The sequence below is a fragment of the Panthera leo genome, chromosome C2 (genome assembly GCF_018350215.1).
Source record: "Panthera leo isolate Ple1 chromosome C2, P.leo_Ple1_pat1.1, whole genome shotgun sequence".
Lineage (NCBI taxonomy): Eukaryota > Metazoa > Chordata > Mammalia > Carnivora > Felidae > Panthera > Panthera leo.
This window is the reverse complement of record NC_056687.1, coordinates 109,537,352-109,564,575: the sequence shown is the minus strand read 5'-3', so window position 1 is coordinate 109,564,575 and position 27,224 is coordinate 109,537,352. Positions and strand designations below refer to the sequence as shown.

General features: G+C 34.8%; 1 long non-coding RNA gene across 1 annotated transcript in view; it reads left to right on the top strand.

Annotated features, from left to right (window-relative positions):
- Positions 1 to 25,065, top strand: part of LOC122198748 — a 31,630-nt gene extending 6,565 nt beyond the window's left edge. The window contains exons 4-5 of the long non-coding RNA XR_006193131.1: positions 4,817 to 4,885; positions 24,921 to 25,065. This is a non-coding gene — a long non-coding RNA (uncharacterized LOC122198748). The remainder of the gene's footprint in view (positions 1 to 4,816; positions 4,886 to 24,920) is intronic.
- Positions 25,066 to 27,224: the final 2,159 nt, after the last annotated feature.

Genomic DNA, 27,224 nt, shown 5'->3' with positions numbered 1-27,224 from the left:
AGACACTGAATCGTCTCCAGAATGGAAAACCTGTGCCCTTTGACTATCATATATCCTTCCAAATCCATTTTTATGTTCTGAATTCTTCCCCATATTCTCTTGAGGGATAGGCTGTTGAAATCGAAAAGCCCCAAAATTTACTTCTGCTTTCTATTGCATCATCCCTCCCCTGAGGTAATGAATTACTATGACTGAATTGGTGGCAGAGCAAAAATTATAAGAAAATGTTGAGGAGGAAACCTTAAATCATATCTCAAAATATTGTTTTACCCAATTTGTTTAGAGTTCAAAAGATAAATGTGAGTTGAAGGTAAACATTGGGAAATCATGAGCAAACTAATGATGAGTTAGAGTAAATGTTAAGAAAAGGTTTATTATAAATAACATAAGCTAAAATTAATTAAGTCATCTTATCTGAAAGTTCATTGACTATAGTTTATTCATCCATAGCCCAGGAAACTTTTTAATCAGGCAAGTTACAATAACTATTCATGGTTGCCTTCAGTGAATCAAATGAACTGCTTATAGTTGGTTATTACTGAACTTCCCCCAACCCTGAGCCTAAATTAGTAGAGGCTATAAGTGGTTTTTGTATGAATACTTGGTGATTTCCTATTTAGAATTCCTGTTATAGTCAAATTATCTAAGATTGAAAATATGCATTGTTTTAAAATGTGGTGTTTAAATAAATTAAAAATGAAAAAATATAAGAAAAATGTGCTCTTTAAGTATGATTGATATTCCCATTTAGGATATACATGCAAACAGGTTAATAGTTTTTATAATTCCACAATTATTCTTAAGTAATTACTTTTTAAATAAATTCATGAAATTAATTAATTCTTCTATGAAGGACTTTCTTGGAAACCAACAAAAGTGAAAAGCTAATTTTAAAGCCTGGGGAATTCTTATTAATTTGCCACATTCTTCCCATTAGCAACCATTAAAAAAGCACTTGTGTTGCTTTCTAAACTATTAATCCCCATCACAGACGGGACTACATAGCACCGTGTCTATGCTGGCTACTCCACTGTCTATATTTGTGCATTCAGATGATATAGATCCAAATACTTACTGAATGTCCTTGATTGGCCATCTACTCAAATGCTCAAATCTGAATGTCATTCTTGAGTCCTGTCCTTTCCCTGACTCCTCACATCTAATAAATTATCAAAGCTTCTTAATTTATTCTCAAATGGTCTTGAATCTCTTCTTTTCTCTCCTTACCTAATGTCACCTCCCTCAGCCAGGTTATTGTCATCAAAGACCTGACAAACTTCAAAAGATATTCTTGGCTTTTACTCTTGTCATCCTCTATTCAATTATTTACATTGTAGCCAATAAGGTCTTTCTAAATCACAAATCTGGCCACTCTTCTCCCTTGTTTAAAAAGTTTTAATTGCATCTTTTCACAACGCTTTGCCAAAACACCAGCCCTTTCTCTGGCCATCCTAAGAAGAATTATGTATTCTTTATGAATTACCCTTCTTTGAATCCATTAAAATTTAATTTTCTGTCTCCCTTTCTATAAGGGAAGAAACTGTGTCTTTCTTGTTTATTATTGCATCTCCAACACCGAGGGCATAAACTAAAATTTTTGTTAAGTTAATATCAGGATGAACAAATAAATTATGTTTTGCACAGCCAATGCTTGGGGAGTTAGGAGGTGAATTGGTTTCCCCTTGGTACAGTAACTATAAAGTATGTTGTCACCAGGGATAATAATCCAATGAGTGAGCATGACCTCTGATGGTTAACTAAGAAAATGAACCATGACTTAAACTCAATGATTTGTATGTTAAAGTATAGATGACATAACTTTTGAAAAAGTAGTTGTTAAAATCATAAACGCTTCACTATTATCAATGCAACAATAGAGTGACCCTAGTCTAAAGTAAGCTAAGTGTAGGGTCTTCCTGAAGCCTGTCCACACTGTTGATTCCAGAATTCTTTATTTACTATGAGCTTTAACTCTTACCAAAAAGCCTTTGACTGGCAAAGGATTTTTCACCTTACTAACATGAATTGTCCTGTCTCTCCGTAACTTTATTGTAAAGAGAAGCTACATTTTTTACTCATGAGATCGACAAGAGATAATACCTATACTGTACATCCACTCACCAGCAATATGAATATTTGTAGTTGTGTGTCTTTCACCAAGAGCATAGTTTATGTCCATCTGGACTTTTCTCTGTCTTTATGTTCTAAAGAAAATTGCTTTAAGCTTTTCTTTTACCTTTAAATCACTAGCTTAGCTGAGAGACATAAAATAACTATATTGTCTGTTTTCTCAGTACCCATCATTAGTAGGGTCATGTGCCTTTATTTCTTTTGATATAAATCTTCTTTCAGGACTGGGAAATACATGTCCAGGCTACATCAGAGCATAATTTTGAGAACATATCAAAAGAACAGAAACTTTTTAAGGAACATAGATATAAGGCAATTTCTTCATAAGTAGTCATTTCAGAATCTCAGCTCTCAGCGAGATAAATTTCCACCCTCAAAAATGCAATATCAGCTCCACTTTAGATATAAATCAACTGAGCCTCAGAAAAACACCTGAACTTATAAGACTTGATGATCAACTGTGACTTCTATTTCCTCGGAAATCCCACTGTGACCAGTGTGGCCACGTGGGACTTGCAGTAATAGATCCTTTCCGTAAGTGAGTCTTCACTCACTAAAATGTTATCCGTATAAATACCATTGTCCAGAAATAAATATAGAGTTTTTAATGAAGCCGTAATTTTTCAATCTTAGAAAGATGGACCTTATCCTTCAGGAAAAAAGAACAGGGGTAGAGGGGGAAAGCAAGCAAGGAGGAAGAATGAAAGTTTAAATGAGCAAGACACGGAGATAGAGTTAAAATAAGGGAAGAACAAATGTTAAAGGAGAGAATGGCTCGGCGACCCTATCTGGAGGAGGGAAGACTGAAGAGGAGCTAGCTCAAGAGTGACTCGAAAGGAGGGGAAAAGGTGTATGATTCATGAGAGCAGGTGCCACTTGTCAGGCCCACTGCTTTTGTTCTTTCATCGTCCCTTTCCTGCTCTGCATTCTGCCCTCTGGTTTCTATTTAAGTTCAGTTGCTTCCTTTATTCACAGTTTTCATCCTGGATATAACTATTTCTCTGTTATCAGCATCTGTGTTGCTTCAGATGGTGCTTCCTTATGTCCTTGAAGCATTTCCTGAGGTATGACTCCAACTGTTTGGATTCCAGGTGTCATCCGTGCCAACCATTAATCAAACGTGTACATCCTTGTCTCCCACAGAGGACTAGGCTGTTTGTTTATGGTTCTGTCTGGAAGGATTCACTGTAATGATGAGGTAGAGCTTCAATTGCTCTCAAAATGTATAATCATACCTTACACATGCTACAGAATAGAAAATCATTTCTAAATAAAAGAGAATCACAGATTTCTTGATCTATAAAAATAACTTGTACAAAAGCACTATAGCATTAGCAAATATTTAAAGAGATTGACTGACTTACCATAAAAATTTAGCATGTGTTCAAAGCATTTCTATTAACTTTCCATTTTCATAATTAGCTTCAGAGTTGTTGACAATCTATTTATAGTTTTCAGCTTTCTTGTTCTGTATGTATCTGTGTGCCTGCCTCTTCTTCATATATCAGCAACTAATTTTAAGAGTAAGCTTTCTTATCATCACATATGTAACAAGAAAGCTATGAAGGACACATTTAGACAAGTCATTGTACAGACCAAGATATCCGTGTGAACAATCAGGGTAAAAGCAGCTTTATTTCGTTTATGACATTTCATATAATAGGTCTCTGTCTTTTATTTTTTAATGTTTTATTACTTTTGAGAGAGAGAGAGAGAGGGGACAGGGGAGGGTAAGAAAGAGAGGGAGACACAGAATCTGAAGCAGGCTCCAGACTCTGAGCTGTCAGCACAGAGCCCGATGCGTGGCTCGAACCCACGAACCATGAGATCATGACCTGAGCCAAAGTTGGACACTTAACCAACTGAGCCACCCAGGCGCCGCTGTGTCTCCCTATTTTAATATTGTTTTGGATGTCTTGATTGTCATAATCACTAAAGCTAAGCACTTTCAGAACAAGGACCATCCTTGATCCGTCTTGGTATCCCATAATATACCTATTATAACCTAGGACTTTACATACAATTGGTGAGTAATTAAAATTTGCTGAATGGAAATACATTTTATGAAATAAAAGAAAACAAAAAATTAATGAGACTGAAACCCATTTATTTGCCTTTCCATATTAAGCACTTACTTTACTATTTGGCCCAAAGTAATTTTCACAAATAGAGCAATTCATAATTGAGAAGAAATTAATAATATTGAAAGCATTAAGTAAAATACTCCCTTAGAAGAGAGAATATGCAATTGATTTTTTTCCACTTGCTTAAACCACAAGTTCTCTCCAAAAGATTTTTGAGATATGAGGACATTGGGTTTCCTTTGGAGCACAAAAATGTAATAGAAACTTTCTGTTCAGAAGCTTTTAAATGATATTGTGCAGTTCCTGTTATAGAATGTGTATTTGTGACTCATGTTGAATCTTCACTCAGGTTACTTATAGGTTGTTTTATATATATATATGGAAAAAAGAAGTAAAACAAAAATAATGCCATATACTCAAATGATTGATAAGGCTTTCCAGCACAAAATGGTTTGAGAAATTCAGTGATAAATGTTTCTTAGCCTTACTTATGCTACACAGAAAAATTATAGTTGTCCTCTATGAACATTCTGCTAATCTAAAAAAGACCTTCTTTCTTAGCATTGAGAAGGCTTAACACAATAATTTTTTGTTTGTTTCAGAATCACTAAATTATTTACCAGTATATCAGCACCATATATGAGGAAGCAGAATTTCAGAAAAGACAAAAAGTGAGTTATTTTCCAATTGGTCACCTGTATTCAGTTAATGTGTGATTTACAGTAGTGCATCCTCTTTATTCACAATTATGAATGATTGGACATCATGACAAAATCAGCTAAAAGCCAAGCCATTTCTATTTGTTTAGGTCACATGTAATGAATACTCAGGCTCTACCAACTAATCATAGTGCTTCTGAAAGCGTCTGTTGTGTGTCCTTCCCTAGATAAAAAGACTCTCTTTGATGTCTACAAAGGGAATACTTCTATATGGTGTCTGATTCTCATCACTAACCATCAGCATTTTGAATGTTGATCTGATATGTGCTAGATGTTTTTATGCTCAGAATGGAATTTTTAATAAATTTCTTTTGGTCGCAAATGGACGTATGTAGTGAGATGGCATAGGCATGAAGACAATGATGAGTTTCAAGTAAAGAGTAAGTTGGGTTACACTGAAGATGATCATTTTTACTTTGTGATTTAAAACTCCTGGCCTTCTGGAACTTGTCCAGATAGGAATATTTTTAAGTAGTTTTTTTTTCATTTTTTATTGTTATATATTCTCCTTATATTACTTATGTAGAGGACAAAAATCAAAACTTTGTTAACCATAAGATATGTGATAATGGAAAATACATCTCGTTGTCTTAGGATTGCATTTTAATTTTGTAATTGTTATATTGAAGTTTAGTCCACTTTACTGAGAATATTGTTGTCTAAGGGGGCAAGCTCATAAAGTTCTATGTACCGCAGTTTCTCTGATGTTTGCAATCTAAACAAAAAGTTGGTAAACTTTGTAAGAACCGTGTGCTAGCACTTTTTCCATTTTTAAAGGATTTTTAAAAAAAGAATAATGTGCAACCAAGATCTCTTAAATGGCCCACAAAGCTGAAAATACTTATTATCAGCCCCTGCACAAAAGAATGTTTGCAGACCCTTGTTCTGCAAGTAGCATTGCGTTTAGATAATGGTTGAAATGTATCTCCAAATTTGTCCTAGAGTCACAGCATCTCAATGTGAGGAAGTATCTTCAGAGTAATTGACTCATTCATTAGTCAGATGCATCCTCCTCACAAATGGACAGATGCTGTTCAAGTTACTCGTTGTGTTTCTTACACAACTGAAAACAAGATGAAAGGTACAATACCTATACTGTGAAGTATCATCAGTAAAATCTTTCAGTTCACCTATAAATAGACCTTGCATATTATAAAAGAGGAAGGATAATGAAAATAATATATTACATCACGTAATACTTCATTGCTTCTAAGGCGCTCAGACTGGACTGTCCACAGTGAGTGGTCCTCAAACAGAATAAGGAGACTCTGAATACACATCTCTTTCCCTTCAGTTAGTCATCCCATGCCCGCAGCAAACAACTACTGACCTAAGAACACCTTTCCAAGGAGACTGGATGCAAACTTTTCATCCCTTACCACATATGTCTGATGGTCGGTCACTATGAATTCATCACAGTTGTCAGTTAACACACGGGAGCTCTTTGTCGCATTGGTACCTGAAAGATTATGTGTGGCAGAGGGGGAGGGGAAGTTGAAGGGGGGTCGCTCAGGTGGTTGGGATGAGGAAAAAGTCAGAGGAGAGAGATATCTCTGTAAGGTAAGAAGGGGAGAGAAAAGGATATGGCAACTTTTCAGGGAAATGAATTAAAGTCTCCTTTTTTGGTATGAACCAGCAATTTCACCAGCAATTTCAGAGTTATGTTTTAAGAATAGGATAGGCACCTACAAATGACTGCATGACTTTAAGTTTCTCAAAGGCAGGAAATAGATCAGAAAAGGTTTTCAGACTTAAGGATGAGGTCAGCAATGAGAGAAAGGAGGAATGGACATTATAGAAACATCTGAAGGGATGTATGTTTGTATATTATTTATACCCCAATGATTAGCTTTAATATAAGAATAAGCTACAAGTCTCAAGAAAAATGCAACTAATATCCAGTGTAGCTCTTTAAGGAGATAGAAATTCAGGATGTTCATCAGTATCACAGAAACATTAGTAAAGTCAGAATAGAAAATCAAAAGTACCCAATGGTGCCAACTGCCTCTATAAGGGAAAGATTATCAGCCTTTGTGAGTGAGGCAGTTTAGAAAGGCTGACTCTTCACCAGAGGATACTCAGTGATTATGAGTAGATCAGATATTTAATAACGAATGCATGCAACACCTAGTGATTTTGTTAATTAAATGTTTTAATTTAGAGCATTTGGCATAATTTAGAACTGGACTGAGATATATCTAGCTTTAGAAATGACACATTTCAGGGGCCTGTCATAAATTGAATGATTGTAGAGATAGAAAGTACTCTCAGTGACAACCTAGTCCTGCCTCCCCAGGTCAGAGTTTAACTCAAGGGGCTGAGACAGAATCCTCGCATTGCCACCCAGTCCTGCTGACTCAACATTGTTTCTATTATACCCTGTGGCCATATGTCACTGAGCTGTACAGAGCCTCCCTATACACACACATACCCCAGTGCCCTTGAGGCTATCTCTTAGCATTCCTGAGCATTCTTTATGCGGTATGGAAATTCTGTCATCACTTCTGAATGAAGGCATCAGAACTTACTGACTGCTGTCTAAAATAAGATTATCCTTCGCCCACAAGTAAGGTTAGAAATATATTTAATTTTATATCTACTACATAACAAATGGTATGCTAGCTGCTATACAATGCTCTACATAGAGAAAATAAGCTCTCTTAAAATCAAACTAGGTCTTGCTATAGTATAAATGAAACCAATTAGAAATGACAATGACAAATATTACAGTGCTCCATTGTTTTTTAGTATCAAAGTTGTCTTGCAGAGTTTTCTCAGCCCCTTTCAAACATAGATTATGAAAATCTAAAGAGAAAGCCAACAAAAGAATAAAACATTTGTCCATGTACTAATACCAAATATAAACAAAAATATGAAAATATTTCTGAGATTAAATGTGCTAGGTACCAATGTATTGTCATCACAGTCTGTACCATGGTAGCACAGGACTAAGTTCTGTTCATCCCTTAGTGATCCAGAAATTTGACCAACTATACAGAATTGCCTTCCAATCAAGTTTCTGAGGTGAGCATGAAAAGGCATGGCTACCAAAGATTGCTATTTATGGGAAAGAAGGTGTTGCTTTTTAAAGAAGAGGGCTAGGGGTGCCAGGGTGGCTCAGTTGGTTAAGCTTCTGACTTTGGCTCAGGTCACAATCTCACAGATCATGGGTTCAAGCCCTGTGTCGGGGTCTGTGCTGGCAGCTCAGAGCCTGGAGCCTGCTTTAGATTCTGTGTCTCCCTCTCTCTCTGCCCCTCCCCTGCTCATGCTCTGTCTCTCTCTCTCTCTGTCTCGCAATAGTAAGTAAACGTTAATTTTTTTTAATAAAGAGGAGGGCTAAAAAGTTGGAAAATTCTTGCTGAACAAAATGAACTCAAGTTCATGACACTAATCCATCATCGCTACGTTTTAAAAGTGATATGGACAATAAAATGAATACAAGGTTGTAAAACGTACATTGATCATCAGAGAGCCACAGTGCTAATCCAGTGAAAAATGAGTTCTTATAATAACTCTGAAATAGTCCCAAGTACTGCAAAAAAAGGAAAAACCCATACTATTGGATAGGATGAATCTGACATTTAAAAACATGATGTTAAGATTACTAAGTAATGACAGCAAAGGACCAATGATTGGTACCCAAATACAGATATCCTAGTCAAGTTTTACAGAAAAAAATAATAGAAATGATCCACACTTTTTAAAATGTGCAATATTTAGCACTCAAGTTTCAGCCTTTCAGATGCAATAGAGTAATTACTTTGTCTTTTTTATAGCTTTCCAAATAGGTAAGTATATGAACTTCAACCCACCTTCTATAGAAACCAGGTCTGGGTTTTGCTGTTACCACACACATTCTGCCACAAATCAGAAATTTGCATTATTGACAAAGCTGCTCAAACAAAGCATACCAAGTTAAAACACACTACATTGCAGCAAAGCAAGTTGGACAAATTATTACAATTATTTTTCAAAATAGGCTACCAAGCATAAAGTAAACATACAATTGCTTGAACTGAACTGAGAGATAAATTAGTCACTCTTGCAAGTCTGTAATAAACTTACTTCCTCAGATCTTTATGGCCCATTAGTTTTTACATTTATATTTCCTGGATTTAAGCTGAGTTATCACAGAGATTCCAGAAATCTCTGGTTTGTCTTTGTGCTTTAAGATTTAGGGTGGTTCTTCAAGAATCATGAGTTTTAAAATACATTCTTCAAGTTGCTGTGGAAGATCCATATTGGGTCATTAAAAGGGAAAAAAATTAAACCATTTGTCTGAAAGAGTGAACAAAATTTTCTCTTCCAGAAAAGTTAGCCCTATAATAAAAAAATCAAGAAATCTTTTATAACCCCCAAGTTCTGAATATGTAGAGAAAACTACACAATTTTGTGTAAAGTGGGACTAACAACACAAGTCATGGTGAGATTAGAATTTAAAAATTTTATTTGTGCCATTCAGAAGCCTCTGACAAGTTGAAGAGTTTAGAAAATAATACTGGCCAAGCATCTGATTCATGTATGTTTCTAAAATGTACCAACAGCAATAGTGTGACATGTGATCAGAACTGGAAAAAGTCTTCAAGGCAGGATGGACACAGCTAGTTCTGTTATTTACTGTTGGCAGAGAACCAACCTAATGATGTCTGTTAAAAAGTATGCATAAACTGAGGGAAAAAGCTTATTTATAGGTCAGATGAAGAAAATAGAAAAACAAAGCCCAATATTGTGTCTTAAAATAAGTATTGATTGAAAGTCATCCTTATGTCTTGGGTAAGAAGAAATGCATATATATGTGGTTGTTAGTAATGGATTGAGAACAAAAAGTGTTGCAGATATTCCTATGATGAGCACGGAGAATGGAAAATACAGAAAAAGTTGTAGCAGAGACTACTGTGTTCACAAAACCATTTTTTCTTCTTCTTGGGCACTTAGCCATCCTATATTTTTCCAGCTTCTCTTATAGTTGCACGAAGTCATGTGAATTGTGATCAGTGAGATGTGGGCAGAATGATATATGCCACTTCTAGGCATGGCTACTACCAAAAGCAGTCTCCTAACAATTCTCTCTGCTGTCTCTTTTCCTGGCCTACTAATAAGATATAGAAGATACAGTAGAGCACTCTCAGGCCCTAAAGCAGGCACTGCATCCTTCATGGAGAAAAGTTTGGCTATGAACAATATATCAACTGAATTAAACACCGTGATAAGTAATGCGGTTGATTTATATTCTGCTATGAGCTCCTTATTTTATTGCTGACAGATAACAATTTGTACATTGCTACACTTTGAGTAGTAGTGCCCTAGGAAGGCAAAAGGAGACTGGATCCCTAAATCATCGGAGCAGATCACCAGACCAGTTATAGCCACCTTAGACTATTGCAGGAACAAGAAACGAAGTTTATTATTTCAGTTAAGCCAATACAGATTTTTTAATATTTAATCTTTTTTACATTTATTTATTTATTTTTGAGAGACAGGGTGAGACAGAGTGTGAACGGAGGAGGGGCAGAGAGAGAAGGAGACACAGAATCTGAAGCAGTCTCCAGGCTCTGAGCAAGAGTTCAGCACAGAGCCCGATGCGGGACTTGAATCCACAAACCATGAGATCATGACCTTAACCAACTGAGCCCCATGCCAATACAGATTTTTTAAAGCACTTACACAATCTTCGTTAATGTAGATTGCTAGAAAGAAAAAAGACTCTAACCTACAAACAGAATAGACAATGTTTTCAGATGATCTTAAAATGTTGACAAACTTTTACGAATTCCACAAAACAAAAATTGTGAGTAGATTGTATATTCTAACCATAAACAATAAATTGTACTTAAGAACAGGATGTTTTTAATTCTTTTTAACTTTTAAAAATATGCTTATTTATTTTTGAGAGAGAGCGCACGCACATATGTGCACTCATGTGCATGAGTGGGGAAGGGGCAGAGACAGAGGGAGACAGAGGATTCCTAGATGCAGGGCTCGAACTCAGGAACTGTGAGATCAAAACGTGAGCTGAAGTTGGAGGCTTAACTGACTGAGCCATCCAGGTTCCCAAGAAGATGTTTTTAATAAGCAAATTTAATGAAAGGTAAACATAGTATTTTTTAATTTTTTGAAATGTTTATTTGTTTTTAAGAAAGAGATAGAGCGTGAGCAGGGGAGGAGCAGAGAGAGGGAGACACAGAATCTGAAGCAGGCTCCCATATCTGAGCTGTCAGCACGGAACCCCACTCAGGGCTCTAACTGTGAGATCATGACCTGAGCCAAAGTCGGACGCATAACCAACTGAGCCACTCAGTCACCCCTCAAAAGATTATTTTTAATAACTCTTTGGCCAAAGAGGATATTTAAAATATCTGTGCGACTGCTAGGTATCTACCCAAAGGATACAGGAGTGCTGATGCATAGGGGCACATGTACCCCAATGTGTGTAGCAGCACTTTAAACAATAGTCAAATTATGGAAAGAGCCTAAATGTCCATCAACTGACGAATGGGTAAAGAAGATGTGGGTTATATATACAATGGAATACTACTTGGCAATGAGAAAGAATGAAATATGGCCATTTGCTGCAATGTGGATGGAACTGGAGGGTATTATGTTAAGTGAAATAAGTCAGGCAGAGAAAGACAGATACCATATGTTTTCACTCATATGTGAATCTTGAGAAACTTAACAGAAGACCATGGGGGAGGGGAAGGTCTCCCCCTCTCATGGGGGAGGGGAAAAAAAGTTACAGAGAGGGAGGGAGGCAAACCATAAAAGACTCTCAAGGACTGAGAACAAACTAAGGGTAGATGAGGGGTGGGAGAGAGGGGAAGTGGGGGATGGACAGGGAGGAGGGCACTTGTTGGGCATTGTTGGGATGAGCACTGGGTATTGTATGGAAACCAATCTGACAATAAATTATATTAAAGAAATAAAATAAATAAAACAAAATATCTGTGCCAACAATAAGATCAATATGTATCAAAATCGGGAGACTGAGGACAAAGCTGTTCTGAAGTGCATTTATAGCCTTTAATGAAATATGCGTAAGAACTGAAGAAGTTGAAAGAACAAGCATACAAACATAAGGAAAGCAAGAAGAATAAAATACATAAATAGAAGGAGAAAATAATATAATACATTTTTAAAGGAAAAGCTGTAAACTTAAATGATAAACCTAGGAATTGGAGTTTTATGGTGAAACAATAGTAAAGGCAACAAAATAGATCCCTATGCAAGTCTAATCAAGAAGACAAAACCCTACCGATACATAAAATACAAAAGGAAATATTAAGAAATTATTTAATTTGAGGGAAAATATAAGTTATCAGCATTAATTGAAAAAGAATTGTATCTGACTAGAAAAATAGTCAAGGATATATAAAAGTTGTTAATCTATAACCTCTATAAATATATATACAGGGAGACATCACATATTGTTTAGGTTTTTAAATTTACTAATTCAGAAATATTGGTATACATTTATTATTGAAATATATAAAAATATAGCACATATTTCTTCTAAATTATCAGAGTGAAGAAATCAAATAAATAACAATTATATATCAAAGGAAATAGCAGTGAAAAATTTTAGAAGCCAAGCCATTAAGCATAAAGTAAATGACAAAAGACCCAAACATCTGCCATAACAATAGCAAACATGCAAATAATATATGTTCGTATCAGTTAGGGTCCAAAAAACAGATGGAATCATATGATGTCTATAAGAGACACAGTTTTGACTTGGGATCTTTAAGGTATTTAAAGATCTACCCAACAAATGCAAGCACAAAGAAAGAAGGGATCAGAATATTAGAATGAGTCAAATTTGAATATAAGGTTTTAAGAAGAAATGGCACATATAGGTAACTTTTTACTAAGAAAACATTCAATAAGACATACTAATAAAGTATAAAACAAAAGCTGTTGAAAATACAAGGAGAAATAAACATCAGTATGGTAATATTGGTAAGTGAATTTTACATAATACTTAGCCCAGCAAATCAAGTATAAAGTTACAAAATTGAATTGGAGAAGCATACCAAACTTGATTAAATAAACTATTAATGTAAGAGATTTTCTCTTTGTTTTAAATAATCCAGGTATAATTTACAAAAATTGACCATAGTAGCCCACAAAGGAGCAGTCGGTAGCTTTCTAAATATAGAAATTACACATGCTTTGCTCTGAGTACTATTCTGTTTAGAATAGTATGCATTAATAGAATGCATTAACACTGGCTTAATACTGAACCTCTCTGATAACATCATATAGAAATGCTGAATTAAAACAAAGCAAAATTTGAAATATATGGAAGAGTCTAAAGGAAAGAAAAGAGTAACCTCAAGTGACAGAAGTCAAGTAAACAGAAAATTAGTTAATATAAGCTCAGGGGTTGTCACCAGAGTAGACTTAGGAAAAATGTGGACATGGATATAAGACCTAATGCTAAAACCTGAAGTAATAAGTAATAAGCCCAGTAGGAACAAGAGCTATGGCTTTGTGTTTCCAAATAGTAAAATGATAGTGATGAGATTTTTTTCTAAAGACTTTTCACCAAGGGTGATGTTTTTAAACCTCCAACCACTGGAACATGGAAGCTATAGGATTCTAGGTAGAATAAAAAGTAAAATTTACTGTACTACCAGTGGGTATGGAATTGAAATTTATATCAGCTGAATGTTGAGGAATCCTCAAACTGAGAAATCAATATATAGACTCTTCTTAGCTTATTTCCCAGTGAAGTAAATGCAAACTATTCTCTGCAGAGAAATTTACAGTTCAAATTTTATGGATTTGCTAGAGGAAAAACTCTCTACTGAAGGTAAGCGTGTGATCAAAAATGCACAAAGTTTCTCATGAGCAAGAGTCAGCAGAAACAACAACAACAAATAGGAGGGTTAGCATCCCTTGAGCTTGATATCATCAAACAATATTATGAGAACCTCAAAAGGAAGAATGTTTAAAATAACTGAAGATAAATAAAGTAATACAAGCCACAATAATACATAAATAGTGTAAATAAATAAATAAAATATAAATTTTTAAAATAGTCGACAGATTCTGAGAAAATATAAAGAGAAATTCCAGAAATCCAACAAGTAGTTGCAGAAATAAAAACCTTAGCACACTATGTAGATTGGTTTAAAAGATTAAATATAGCTGAAGAGATAATCAATGTATTAGAAGAAATATCTGAGGAAATTACTCAGACTACAACATAAGAAGTTGAAGAGATGAAAAATATGAAAAAGGGATTCAAAACATTGAAGAAAGGATGAAAAGACCTACCATATCAAAATAGAAATTTCAGAAGGAGAGAATGACAGAATGGGCAAAGATCATAATTTTCAAAATAATGACAGACTTTTCCACTATTAATAAAAGGTATGAATCCTAAAAATAAAGGAGCTAAAAATTCCTGGGCATAATAATTAAAAAGAAATTTAACTTTGACCATATTTTAATGAAATTACATATATCAAGAAGATAAAGAGTAAAAGAAAAACATAAATGCTACCAGAAAGAAAGGTCACATAACCAACAAAGAAAACAAATTTGATTGGCAGCAGCCTCTCAATAACCAAAATAAAACCCAAAAAATTATAGAATGATATCCCAACAGTGCTGAAGGTAAAAATCTTATCAACCAAGACTTCTATACATGGATAAAATACAATGCAAGAATAAGGATGAAATTAGGGCATTTTCAGTCAAAAATTAAGATAATTTGCCACTCACAGATCCTCACTGTATTATTATAGAATGTACTTCAGGAAGAAATTTTTAATAGCACTGATAGCTTTCTGAATGCAAATGAAGCACAAAAAATATAAATAGCAAATCCCATTAAAATTAAAATAGTAATAAGATGCCATTCACAAGAACAATAAAATATATAATCAAAGGATAGATTTAGTGTAAGGTATTCAATAACTTAATGGAGAAACATAATTTATACGTGAGAATTTCTTATACAAATGAAATAACCTATCAGCCAACATGTATAATGGTAAACTACTTTATTAATACTGCTGTAATGCTTGACTGTCTCTATGGAAAAATAAAATTAATTACCTGGTGCATACTGTATGCAAAATTCAAATCAAGATGGATTAATAACCCCAACATAAAATAAAATCTTTCAAAATTTTAGGGAAATATAAGATAATATTTTCATGAAGGTGGGGTATGGAAGGGTTTCATAATAAGTGTTTCAAAATACACAGAAAACAAATCATAAAGAAAAAGACTAATAAACTAAAATATAAAGCTTCTCTTTGGAAAGAATAGCATAAAAATAAAAATGCAGGTACGAGCAATGCATGCAACTGGTGATGCATTAATATCCAGAATATATTAAAAACTGTAACAAATCTATAAGAAGCTCTCAGGAGCAAAAGCAGTAGTAGAATGGTCAAATAATATGAACAAAAATTTTATAAGAAAGGAAATTCAATAGCCAGTAAATATGAGGACCAATCTTACTAATAAACAGATTAATTCCAATTATTTTTTTTCAATATATGAAATTTATTGTCAAATTGGTTTCCATACAACACCCAGTGCTCATCCCAAAAGGTGCCCTCCTCAATACCCATCACCCACTCTCCCCTCCCTCTCACCCCCCATCAACGCTCAGTTTGTTCTCAGTTTTTAAGAGTCTCTTATGCTTTGGCTCTCTCCCACTCTAACCTCTTTTTTTTTTTTTCCTTCCCCTCCCCCATGGGTTTCTGTTAAGTTTCTCAGGATCCACATAAGAGTGAAAACGTATGGTATCTGTCTTTCTCTGTATGGCTTATTTCACTTAGCATCACACTCTCCAGTTCCATCCACGTTGCTACAAAGGGCCATATTTCATTCTTTCTCATTGCCATGTAGTACTCCATTGTGTATATAAACCACAATTTCTTTATCCATTCATCAGTTGATGGACATTTAGGAATTCCAATTATTTTTAAGGTTTATTTATTTATTTTGAGAAAGAGAGAGAACATGAGCAGGGGAAGTGTAGAGAGAGAGGGGGAGAGAGAGAATCCCAAGCAGGCTCCATACTGTCAGCACAGAGTCTGTGTAGGGCTTGACCTCACAACAATGAGATCATGACCTAAACTGAAATCAAGAGTCAGAGGTTTAACTGACTGAGCCTCCCAGGTGCCCCCAGATTAATTAAAGTTATAATTTGATGAGATAGGAAGTTATAACTATCTCATTAGTAAACATTTACAAGTCTAACAAAATGTCGATGAACAAGTAGAAATATCTTGACTCATACTTTGCTAGTTGGATATAAATTATTATACAGAGCAGTTTGGCAATTTATAGTAAAATTATCATAAGTATATTTTTAATCTAATAATTTTACTTTTAGGTAGATAGCATTAAAAATGTTCCCCCTTGTGGGGCACCTGGGTGGCTTAGTCAGTTCAACACCCGACTTCAGCTCAGGTCATAATCTCGCAGTTCATGAGCTCAAGCCCTGCATCAGGCTCCTTGCTTCAGCCTGTCAGTGCAGAGCCTGTCCCCCGCTTGCCCTCTCCCCCGCCCCAAAAGTTTCCCCTTGTGCGCTTAGAGACACGTACAAAAATGCACATGAAAGCATTATTTATAGAAGAAAAAAATTTAAAGCAACCTAATCTTACATTTGTAGAAAATGAAAAAAAATAAACTAATTTATTTACATAATTGAACACAATACGGAGGTGAAAATAAGATCTACATGGGAATGTGAATAAATTTTTAAAACATTAATATAGAGAAAAACATTATAAAAAGCTAGGCACATGATGCCATTTATGTAAATGTTTTATACAATAAAATAATGCTATAATTAACTGAAGATTTTTACCCATATCATAAAATTATTGAAAATAATTTAGGAGGAAATGGTACATATCAGCTTCAGGATTTTTATATACTCTGAGTGAAAACAAAAACAGGAAAAGATAGATGTTAAGTCACATGTTACTTTCTAAAAAAAAAACACAAATACTGCAGAAAAATGTTAACTGTTGTGAGTACATAATTACATGCCATATTATTTTTTTCTGAATGTTTAATATAGTGTGTATATGACATCAAAAGCCCAAGAAACAAAAGAAAAAATAAATTCATCAAAATTAAAACTGTTTGTGCTTCAAAGGATACCATCAAGTAAATGAAAAGAGAACCCACACAATGGGAGAAAATATTTGTAAGTCATATGTATAATAAAGGTCTGGTATCCAGAATATATAAAGAACTCTTACAACTCAACAATAAAAAGACAAATAACCCAATTTAAAGATGAGCAAAGGATCTGAGTAGGTGTTTCTTCAAAGAAGATATACAGCAACCAATAATCATGTGAAAAGATGCTCAACATCAGTATTTACTAGGGAAATGCAAATCAAAACCACAAGATACCTTTTCACACCCCCTAGGGTGGTCATAATAAAAAAAGAAAGAAAATGAGGGTTGGTGAGGATGTGGAGAAATTGGAGCTCTCATACATTGCTGGTAGGAGTGTAAAATGATGCATTGCTGTGAAAAACAATTTGGCAGGTCCTCAAAAAGTTAAATATAGAGTTACCATATGACCCAGCAATTCAACTCCTAGTTATATACAAAAGAAAATTGAAAACATAAGTTCACAGAAAAAACTTGTTCATGCATTTTCATAGCAGTACTGTTCATAATATCCCCAAAGTAGAAATAACCCAAGTGTCCATTAACAGATAAATTCATAAACAAAATATGGTATATCCATACAATGAAATATTATTCAGAAATAAAAAAGATACAAAGTACTCATACATATGGTATGGATAAACCTTGAAAACATTATACTAAATTAAAGAAACCAAACACTAAATTCCCTCTGTCAGTGGTTCCCAAGACCATCCTCAGACTTGATGGCTCACTAGAAAAACTCAAAAGAACCAGATGTTGTTATATTATTCATGGTTTTGATTTACTACAGAAAAGGATGCCAATGAAAAGCAAAAGGAAAAAGTGCATATGAGGAAGTTGAGGAGAAACCATGTGTAAGTTTCCAAGTGAATGCCTCTGGTGAAGTCACATAGGATGCACTTAATTCTCACAGCAACAGATGTGTGTGACAACAGATGCAAAGTGTTGTCCATTAGGGAGGCTGACATGAGCCTTGATATCCAGGATTTTTACTCAGGGTCAGTCACATAGGCTACTCAGATTCAGCTACTCATGTACTCACATTCAGCTACTCAGACTCCAGATCTGCAGAGCAAAAAAATAGGTTTCACACTAATCATACAGTTAACATAAAGTATACAGGCAAATGATACAGCATGGTCCAAGTCTGCTGGCATACAAAGAGTTACCAGGTTGAACACTGCAAGGGCTCAGAACTCAGGTCCCAGGAGCTGGCCAAGGGGCAATTCTGAAAATAGACCTTTCTTGGTCATGTGCACAGTTTGAGTAACCTAAACCTGATGTGCTTTTTCCTGCACAGCCACATTCTCTAGGATTCCATTTGTATGAAATATCCAGAACAGGCGAAATCATAGAGATGAAAATTAGATTAGTCATTGACAGAGAATGGAAGAAAAAGGAATGGGAAGTGACTGCTAATAGGTATGAAGTACTTTTGATAAAAAAATTCTTCAATTAGACTGTGGTAATGGTTACACAATCTTGTGAATAGGCTAAAAACCATTGAATCATATATTTTAAATTGCAAATTTTATATGTAAGTTACATCTAAATTAAAATCTGGTAAAAATATTTCATAATTTAAAATTTAAAGGTTACTGTTATGAGAATTTATTGATAGTAAGGGTAGAAAGAGAAGATAATTTATGAAGCTATTGCAATAGTTCACATAAATTATTAAAATCAATTTAAGATAACAATGTAGTAAGAAAAATTATATAATACCCAGTTTGGGGTGGGGTTTCCATTAAGAAATAGACCTCTTTTATTGTGAAATGTTGATGATGAAATAGTAAGTAAGAATAGTTTGGGAGTATGTCACAAAAGTCTTAAACTATAAATGTTTGACCCGAGAGAACCAATGAAATAGGTTGTATACTATATGATGACATACTATACAGTCATTAGATTGCTTAAAGTATAGTTAAGGACATGGGAAAATATTCATAGTGTAATGCCAAATAAAACATAATGAAATGCTATGAAGATCATATATTTAATAATACACATTTTTAAAAGCTGTCTATAATTACCAGTAATAATTAGATGGAAAGGTAGCCAAACATTTATTATTTGGTGGAGGTATTTAATTATTTGTATTTTTGCTTACAGAAAATATGACTTTTATATTCAGAAAACTATCATAAGGATAATCATTAAAGAATAAGCCCATGGATAGAGAATGGTACAATGATGAGTGAGGGGATAATGATACATTTATTTGTATAGAGTTTTATGAACTGCCTTGATAAACATTATCTTATTTTGATCTCTCATTAATCTTACATGATAGGTCAGCTGTCAGCACACAACACAGAGCCTGTCACAGGGCTCAAACCCATGAACTGTGAGATCATGACTTGAGCCGAAGTTGGACACTTAAACGACTGAGGCACCCAGGTTCTCCTCAGTTTAGAAATGTTTAAATGACTTACTCATGCTTATCCCGCTAATTAAGAAAAAATCCAAGACTCAAAATTATGTATTCTAATTTTATGTCCAGTGTTGCTACACTACAGGTAATACACACGCACTTACAAAATAAATCATCCAGTTACAGAGGATAGAAATAACAAATCTTTCACTTCACAGTACCATTCCTCCTCCAAATTGCAACGTACGGATAAGTTGCCTATGTGGATTAAATTCACTTTTAGAAATTAATTATCTTTTTTCATCACCTACATGAAGAACCTCAATCTGTCAAAACATAACTCACTTTGTGAAATACCAGTTGCTCACCTAAGACTATAAATAGCCTAAATAATAAAACTGAATTACTTTTCTACTTCTTCCTCCAGACTGCATACAGGAAATGTCTATGATAGCATCATGAATAATTAGCATCATGATAGCATCATGAAAAGTAGCATTATGAATAATTCTCAAGTGTCTGGGAGACTAGAATACTTTTATTTTGCTTTCAACCTTTTTCTCTGTAGAACTTCTCTTACTCTTTAAAGTTACGCGTTTGTGAATGAAAAGTTACTTTATATTATCAACATCATTCCATGCTCTTACCATTATCATTGAATATATGTAAGAAAATTTGACATTAAAGAATAGTAAGTTAGAAAATAAGTTCCATTTTGAAACCTTTCCACTCATGTAATCATAATAATAGAACTGGTTGACCTAATTTTCTTTGAATCTTTTTCCCATCTTGACTTTATTTGCCCCTCTCAGAAATGCCTTAGTAGATGTATTATTTAGAATATATTCAATAAGTGAGTTTTTGAGGAATAGCTAACATTAGTGCATAGAGGGACAAAAAACTCAGTAAGCTGGAAAAAAATAAGAGATCAAACAAAATTTTGTTATCTCTTTTCTTTGTAATGAGTAACTTGTTAATATAAGAAGATTGTCTTAATGAATAAATTCAACCCTTGTTGAAATTGAATGTTTTTCTTTTTAAACTCTTATTATTTGATAGTACTAAAAGAAGCTTGTTGTAAAAAGTAAAACATTACAGTACAGAGATTTTAAATAGCAAAGCTAATTATCTCACCTCCCTCCATTACATTATTAGATAAATAAAACCTGAAGGACCTTGTCACTAGCAGAACTACGCGCGTGCGTGCGCGCACGCACACACACACACACACACACAAAATGTTAGGAAGATCTCAGAGCTGGAGGAAAATGTTTAACAGATAGCAATTGTGTACTCACAGAAATGAAGAGACCTATAATGTTTAATATGTGTGTAAAAATGAAATGCTCTTCATTATTAAATTTCTTTCTTTTTTTTTTTTGAGAGAGAGCACAAATATGGGAGGGACCGGGCGGGGGGGGGGGGGAGAGAGAGAGAGAGAGAGAGAGAATGAGAATCTTAAGCAGACCCCACAGCTCAGTGTAAAGCCCATTGAGGGGCTCCATCTCACGAACTTCATGAACCTGAGCCAAAATCAAGAGTTGACCACTTAACCGACTGAGCCAGGTGCCCCCTTATTTAGTTTCTTAAAAATTAAATCGTTCATTAGACTTCATCAAATTAAAAGCTTTTGTACATGAAAAGATAGTATCAAGAAAGTAAAAAGATAACCCCTGCAATGGGAGATAATATATCTGATTAGAGTCTAATATCTAGAATATATAAAGATCACTTAGAGCTCAATAATAAAAAGACAAATAACCCAACTTGAATACAGGGAAAGAATTTGAACAGACATTTTCCCAAAGAAGATACATGCATATGGAAAGATATGTTCAACATCATTAATCATTGGGAGAATACAAATCAAAACCACAATGAGATACTATTTAAAATATACATTAGGTTGACAAAAGAAAGAAAGAAAGAAAGAAGAAAGAAAGAGAACAAGTATTAATGAGGGTATGGAGAAATTGGAACCATCATACATTACTGCTGGAGATGTAAAATGGTGTAGCCACTGTAGAGAAGTTCAGCATTTCCTCAAAAAGTTAAATAGAATTTACCACATGACCCAGAAATTACAGTCCTCTGTATATACCCAAAATAACTGAAAACATGTTCACAAAAAAAAATTGTTTGTAGATGTACATAGTAGCATTATTCATAATATCCAAAAAGTAAAAACAATACAAATGTCCATCAACTGAAAAATAGATAAACAAAATGTGGTATATCCATTCAGTGAAATATTAAGCTATAAAAAGGAATGAATTCTAGGAAGAACCTAAGTGTCCATCAAAATATAATAGATGAACAAAGTATAGGACTATTCATACAATAGAATTTTACTTAAAAAGAATGAACTTGATACATGCTACAACACTGATGAACTTTGGAAACATTATGGAAGTGCAAGAAACTAGACACAAAAGGAGGTATTTTAAGTTTTAATTTCTATGTATTTATTACTAGTATACAGAAAAACTATCAATCTTGTATACAATCAATTGGTATACAGCAGTGTACTTAGTCTTCTTTATCATTCTATAAGTTAGTGTTACTAGAATCCCTCAGATTTATATCATGTAATTTGCAAAACAAGATAATGCCATTTAATCTTTTCAAATATTTACATTGGTTATTTTATTTCCCTACCTATTGCACTCATCAGTAGCTCTAAAACATGTGATGTTCAAACATAGTATTTATTTAAAAATTTTTTTTATTTGAGAGAGAAAGAACATGAGTGGGGGAGAGGGATGGAGAGAGAGAGAGAATCTCAAGCAAGCTCCATGTAGGCTCCATGTACAGGGTGGAGCCCAAAGAGGGGCCTGATCCCAGGATCCTGGGACTGCGTTCTGAGCCAAAATCAAAAGGTGGACACTTAACCTATTGAGGCATGCTGCAGGTGCCTGGATAGCTCAACTGGGTAAGCAACCAACTCTTGATTTCTGCTCAGGTTCTTGAGGTATCAATATAGAACCTGCTTAGCATTCTCTCTCTCCTCTCTCTCTGCCCCTCCCTGCTTGCACTTGCTCACTCTTGCACACACGTGTTCTCTCTCTCTCAAAATAAATAAATAAACTTAAACAAAACTGTAAAAATGATGTCTTACGAATTTCCTTGTTTTATTAAACCAACCGAAGTAGTAGCATTTGAGAAATGAATTCTTTGCCCAAACAATTGTTAATCATTAAAATTACCTAAAAAAAAAAAAAATTCTCTTTAAGTTGCTTCTTTTCTTGAATTAAGGTGTGTCAAAGATTCTTTTAAAGAAAACTTACATCTCTTTTATTAATTTATTCAGTATACAAAACAATTGGACTCTGAGGTAAGGATAATGTAGTTTGAGAGATCAGGTTTCAGGGGGAAAAAAAACCAATATTTTTCATGAGCTACCAAATCATATATCCAAAGGCAGACTTTTTCCCCCTGAAATTAACTTTTTTCTTTCTAAATTAAATACATCTTTCTTTCCAAATTAAATGCATCTTTTATTTAATAAAATACTTTTTTAAAAAATAAGAAATTAGTATGCTGTTTTACATTTATTAATTAACATTTATTTATTAAACTTTTCCATTAAAGAGATTGTATTTCCATCATTTAAGGAAGAAATTTCATTTAATTTTACTACATGGAGATAATGGGAGATAACAGTTAATTAAGTTGCATAAAAATCCGATTTTCATTACATCAAGCTCCAGCAGCAAGGTTTCTGACAGGAAGTCATGAAGCCATTATGTCATGGTGTTCATTATTATCCTACAAGAAAACCATTTCTTTCAGACTGAGGGGAGCCCAATATACATAAAACAGAAGACACAAAACTCAGCCAATATTAGTATAAAATTTAAGCTGAATTTGTAATGTACTGGAACCTTGTGCTTATATTGCAATAAAGTACAAGATGACTTTTTAATTATGCTAGGTACCTTTTTCTGGTAACTTTTATGACTCAATGTGAAACTCAAAGTTAAATGTGTCTCATATTAAAATGGTAGCAGAGATAGGGAAAGATCAATATTATACTCTAAAGAAGCTGTTATGTGATTATCTGCTTTACTGGTCTGAGCAACAGTTAATTCCCAGGTGCAAATAGTATCATGAAATACAATATTCCTCTTAGAGAGTGTTTAACTTGTATTACTACACTCTTAATACAATCATTGACTCAAACCAAATTCAGTGAGGTACAGAGACTATGGAGTTACAAATGGCAGGAAACCACCAAATGTCTGTATGCTTGGTAGAAATCATTCCCATCTATTCAGAAGAAGCCTTCAGTTGTCATGTTTCTACTATATTACCTTTCCACAAAACAAAATAAAATAGTATGGATTTTGATATGTCAGCTACTGAGAAAAAAATAATGGAAGGCTAAGTCAGGCCTATCTGACTACAGGCAATGAAATCAATATATTACAAGGCTAGCAAAGGCAAATTTTTTCTAGCTTCTAAGAATATTCATGTATCTAGAGGCATGTAGACGGGGAAAGATTTACCCATTACTTATTCCTCCAAAGCTATTGATCCTTAATAATAATGCTTCTTTAAAATCAACATTGATAGGCACATTAAAGCTAAAATGCTTGAAAAGAGTTTGCCAAAGTCAAACAATCCCCTTCCCACACATGAAATTCATAGGTTCAGTTAGGTGTCAACTGGAAAGCCAGGACTAGAAGTTCAGTTTCTGGGGACCACCTGAAGGAGGGTGTTCTGATCAAAACTATCTGAACCTTCAGCAGCACAATTCTGAAACCTCTGAGAATGTGCTTCATCAATGTGGAAATAGCTGGGGAAAAAGAGCTTCAAATAATTACCATAATCCATTGGAAACTCAAGGCTTAATTTCATAGATTGGCAGATGTGTGTGACTCAAGGGCAAGTCAGGATGTAAAGACCTAGGGCCAAAGCACCTATTAAGAGGCTAAAATTATCAGCTATATATCTTTTCCATAGTATTTAATTATTTACTCATTAATCAATAAGCATTTATTGGAAGCATGCCTTTCATATGGTAAATAGTTATTTGGAATACAAAAGAAATATAAACATCTCTCCCCCAGAGATTTATGATCATCCTGGATATAGAACAGTAATCTTTCAGATTAGCGGTATACTAAATGAATTATATCTTCATGTATCTACAATTATGTTTGATTTGAGAAGCGTTTCTGGAAAGGCGGAGTCAGGTAGAAGCAATTAATGAAAGTTCATTTAATTTGATAGTTCAGATTCAACAAGTGTTTATCCCACCATCTTAATAACTTCCAAGTAATTTTGGTGTAGAAGTGATGTATAAATCACTCAGACCAACCCATCTATCTATTGCAATAATGCCCTCAGTCTTACTTGATTTGACTTTCTGATGCTCTATCCCATTATTGTTCACATATGTCCTCTCTCTCCGTTCCATCTCCACAAAATCCTCTCTATTCTTTTCTTTAGGATAAATCAAAATAATTTCTTAGTCTGAAGATAAGCTGAGCTATATGAAGAATGTAATAGATGAAATGTGATGCAAGCTGGACGGGACAATAGAAATGTCAAGAAAAACATTTTTTTTTTTCTTAATTGTGGATAAAGTTCATAGTTAACCTACTGGCCAAAGGCAATGATTATTATGCTATTAGTAATCAGTTATATCACCTTAATTTCTAAGAGACAGAAAATATCTCTTCCTTAGACTATGTTTAATATTATCGTTATAAGACTGAAGCTGACTTGGGGTGCCTGGATGGCTCAGTTGGTTAAGCCTCCAACTTTGGCTCAGGTCATGATCTCACGGTTCGTGAGTTCAAGCCCTGCATAGGGCTCTGTGCTGACAGCTCGGAGCATGGAACCTGTTTCGGATTCTGTGTCTCCCTCTCTCTCTCTGTCCCTTCCCTACTCTGTTTCTCTCTCTCTCAAAAATAAATAAACATTAAAAGAAAAACAACAAATCTTCTGGGTGTTGTTAAAATGCAGATTCTGATTCAGTAGGTCTCTTGTGAGGTCTGAGATTCAGTACTTTTAGGATACTCCCAAGTGCCTCACACTTTGACTAGCAAGGTTATTACAGTATTTACTGCATGTTGTTTGCACAAGTTTTATCCAATAGACTATTGTACCTGGAGTGTTGTCAATGCTCACAAATGCTTATTGAATGAATGAATGTCTAGAATTCAACCTGACAAAAAGTTCACCATCCAGGCAGGACTCTCAGTTTTTCTCAACCTTCAAGGCTTCTAAAACTCCTGAGAAATTTCCTCTTGTGAGAAAAGATCATGACCCTGATCCAGTACCGTGGTGCTTCTTCACTAATCAATCTACTGCAGGAGACTTGCTTTCAGACAGTAGAGTACAATTCCAGCACTTAACCTGAGAGGTTAATACCTGTGGAACTTTTTAAAAGGACAGAACTTCTGAGATTGGTATTTGAAGTTAGACTTTTTATTCATTTTCTATGCTGTGTAAAAGTTGCCACAAACTCAGTGGCTTAGAACAACATCCATTTATTAGTTTCACAGTTCTGAAGTCCAGGCATGATGTGGCTAGGCTTTCTGCTCATGGCTTAAAAATTGATATCAAGATCAGTTGGGCTGATTTGCCCTCCGGAAGCTCTGAGGAAGAATCCGCTTCTAAGTTCATTCAGGTTGTTTGCAGAATTTCATTCTTTGTGATTGTAGGACTGGGGGCACTGTATCCCTGTGGACTGTCAGCTGGGGACCACTCTCCACTCCTGGAGATCACCTGCACTCCTTGCTACATGGCCCCCTCCATTTTCAAGCCAGTGATGGTGCATAGACTCCTTCCTGTGCTTCAGATCTCTGGCCTCCTCCATTTCTGACCTCTTGACTCAAATTTTAGGAGCTAGTGTGATTAGATGAGACCCATCCAGACAATCTGACATGAGCTGATTTGGGACTTTACATCTGCAAAATCACTTCCAACAACACCTAGATTAGTGTTGCCTGATAACCAGGAGGAGCACGTATACCAGGAGATGAGAATTTGGGGGCCATCTGAGAAATCTGCTTACCATAGCTTCCAAATTAAAGACTGGGGAAATATGTTTACCTCTCTTCCTTAGATCCCATGGAAATAAAAATAGAGGTGTACCACTGACATTGAATTGATAGCAACACTGACAATTGAAAAGGGTGAAATTATTGCACTGATTATTTTGACGAGGTTCCGGAGATCACATTGAAAGGCTGAAGACTGAATTGAGAAAACAGGCTACTCTCAGAGCACACAGGATTCCTGCAGCTGAGGGGAAAGCCCATCATCTGTAAGTCAACATGTTTAAATAAATTTTTTTAATTTTATTAATTTATTTTGAGAGAGAGAGAGAGAAAGCAAGAGAGAAAGAGAGAGAGCCCTGCCAGAGGGTCAGAGAGAGAGGGAAAGAGAGAATCCCAAGCAGGCTTCAGTGTCAGCGCAGAGCCCAATGCAGGGCTCAAGCTCACCAACCATGAAATTGTGACCTGAGCCAAAACCAGGAGTCAGAAGTTTAACCAACTGAGCCACCCAGGTGCCCCTCTAAGTCAACATTTTTAGAGAGAGATTGGCTAGGGGGTATGTACTGTGTGTGGAACAGCCAGGCTCAGGGGTCCTTCCTCATATGCATACCCATACCATGATACAGTTTTACTGATATAAAGTATACATGTTAGTATATATTTTGGTTTAACAAAGAGAATATTGCAAAGAGAAAAGATCAAAAATGTATATCTTTGGGCAGGGAGAATGGAGGTGTGGTATTAACAG